The sequence below is a fragment of the Ursus maritimus genome, unplaced genomic scaffold, assembly GCF_017311325.1.
Source record: "Ursus maritimus isolate PB19 unplaced genomic scaffold, ASM1731132v1 scaffold_8, whole genome shotgun sequence".
Lineage (NCBI taxonomy): Eukaryota > Metazoa > Chordata > Mammalia > Carnivora > Ursidae > Ursus > Ursus maritimus.
The window spans coordinates 56,157,044-56,160,129 of NW_024426996.1; the positions used below are offsets into that span (position 1 = coordinate 56,157,044).

The 3,086-nt window shown below is 36.6% G+C and overlaps 1 pseudogene; it reads right to left on the bottom strand.

The window, feature by feature from the left end:
- Positions 1-965: 965 nt before the first annotated feature.
- LOC103672647 lies at positions 966-2,288 on the bottom strand (annotated as a pseudogene).
- Between the last annotated feature and the right edge of the window lie 798 nt (positions 2,289-3,086).

The window sequence follows — 3,086 nt, forward strand, 5'->3', positions numbered from 1 at the left end:
GCAGTGCTCAGGTGTTCATTCACTGTCTTCATGGGTGACAGACAGCTGTTACAATATCAGCAGTTTCCAGATTTTTGGTTCACCTCTACAGTGGTATGTTCTTGAATGCAACAATCCTTTCCTAATTCCTACCCATTCCCGGTTACTGCAGATGTAGACGCTCCTGTGTTGCTCCAGCTTATAGGTGGTATTACTCAGCAGTTGTTCCTTAAGGACAAGCCTAGACTCTGCTTCTCTAGCTATTTCCAGGATTTTTCAATTACCTAATTACTTGTAGCAAAAAAAGTGTGATGTTTAAAATAGCTGGAGAAATTTCTGCTTCCTTCCTCCAATCTGGGATTTATCACTTACTCTAAGAATTCTCAAATCATACCTCCTACTGTATTATGCATATATTGTGCCCTTGGCCCAAATGCAAGTTTCTCCTGCTTTCTAACTAAATCATTTCATTTGCAACCCTATAAAAGTCTTGATCGTTCTTTTTTTTTTCTTTTAAGCTTTGATCATTCTGAACAACAGTGGGTGCATAGTAAACATTTACTTATTTCAATGAATGCATTCCCATATTCTTACTATAATTGTAGTTAAACATTAAATATTTATTTGATACCTTCTTTGTTCTAGATATTATTCCAGGTATAGAAGTAATGAAGCAGACTTGATTTCTCTTCTTTTTTAAAATTATATTACCTATTATTATTTTACAATATTTCAAAAAATGCTGTTGCAGTTGCCTTAACTTTTTTATAAGACCTTTATAACAAAGCAATTCCATTTGTAGCATCTGTCCTTTTTACTACTGAGTGGGGCAAACTGGCCAATAAAATGTAAAATACAGCATACACAATCATGTAATCTAAAAAATTTTCATGATAACTTATTGCAACATGCACTTGACAGTTCACCACAACAATGGAAAACTGGCCCCTTGTTGGTTCACACAGTCCTTGAGAACCAAACTAAAGTCACCAGTAAAACAATCTGGATAAAAATTTGCGGCTTTGCTCTGGCAGGAACTTTACCTTCCAGGTGAGTCAACATAAGACAATGCTTTGTCCTGCTCTTTGTGGGCTCTCATCCTTACGCAGGTAGTCAGGTAGTTCTGTGTTCTGTTTTACTTCCACAGGCATGTCTGGGAATGGGACCAGCATTTCTTCTCCACTTTCACTTTTCACAACTTGCTGAGCCTTCATAACCTGGGTTGATGCTCTTGCTGATGCAAAGCCTCTGTTTTCAAATCTGGATGGATCCATACCACACAACTTTGAGCAGCCATTTGAAAAGTAAATCTAATAACACCTTTAATTTTTTTCTTCAAATTTTTATTTAAATTCTAGTTAGTTAACATATAGTGTAATAGTAGTTTCAGGAGCAGAATTTATTGATTTATCACTTACATATAACACCCAGTGCTCAATACAGCAAGTGCCCTCCTTAATACCGATCACCCATTTAGCCCATCCCCTGCCCACCTCCCCTCCAGCAACTGTTTGTTCTCCACTGTTAAGAGTGTCTTATGGTTTGCTTCTTTCTCTTTTTTTCCCCTTCCCCTATGTTCCTCTGTTTTGCTTCTTAAATTCCACATGAGTGAAATCATATGGTATTAGTCTTTCTCTGACTGACTTATTTTGCTTAGCATAACACCCTCTAGTTTCACCCATATTGTTGCTAATGGCAAGATTTCATTCTTTCTGATGGTGGAATAATATTCCATTATGTGTGTATATGATATGCGTATCATATATATATATGATATCTTCTTTATTCATTCATCAGTCAATGGACACTTGGCCTCCCTCTATAGTTTGGTTATTATTGATAATGCTACTTACTTTAAATATTGGGGTGCATGCTGAGCTTGAAAAAAGCATAGAAGAAACTAGAGAGATCTTTACCACAGAGATAAAAGACTTCAAAACACAGATATAAACACCTTTAATTTTTAACAAATCCTCTTCACAGAGAGTTCTCTGAGATGTATCATCAATACCATCTATGTGCAAAACCACTGTTTTGGAATGTTTGTATGTATTTCCCAGAAAAATCTGAGTTTTCCTTCTATGTGAATTCATTTCATTGAAACTATCACCATCTGCCATATTGGAAGACTGAAGAATGCCAGAAGCCAACAGTTTTGTTTCTCTTGGAGTTGTAGTCTCCAGCTACAGTAGATAGATAGATAGTACAGTAGATAGAGATATCCCAGATGCCTTAATGTAAATATGGCCTTTCAAATTCTTTCCTTTGTTGACCACCAAAGTTTCACTAAGATCAATTTTAACTTGCATGATTTCGAATATTTCTGCTGGTTTCCAGAGCAGTGGGAAGAAGCTCCAATTGCTTCAAACATATCTGACTGTTAGCAAGACCACCATTGACTTCAAAGATTAAGGAAAAATTAGTTCTTTTACATTGACACCAATTGTTTCTACTGTTACTATTGTTAATGTCACCTCCACTACACCTTTAAATAACTACTGTCTTTTTACACACTCTGCCTCAATTATCAGTGTCAGCAATACGTCTTGGCTTTTTTTTTTTTTTTTTCATCCCAGCTTCAATACTTTACAGAGTAGTGCAAATTTCTGCAACTTCCACTTCCTCTTCCAAGTCTCTTCTTCCTCACCCTGACTGGCTCCTTTTTTTAACCCTCTAACTCCTTTTCAAAGACCCTGGGTTTGCTCTGATAAATTTAGAAAGACTCATGCCCTTAAGGAACTCATCATCTACCAGGGAAAACCCAGTGATAAACAAGCAAACATAATATATGTTGCCCCTTGATGTCACCCAAAGGAGAAATTGTCACCTATCCAAGAAACCTGATTGTTTCCAGGGGCAAGAATGTGACAACTTGTTTTCTCTGGGCTCTCTGCCTTGATGTCATGCCTGACATGTTCAGCATTCTGGAAAATGGAAGAAGTATACAAATATTGTCCAGATTACAAATAATGGAAAAACCTAAGAGGACCATATCTGAGAAAACTGAATCTGAGTCAAGGGCTGAGCAAACCACAACAGAGAATTACCTAATAATTGTTCAAACTAAAAGTTAATAGTAATAGAGGGCTAATCATACACCAAGCAAA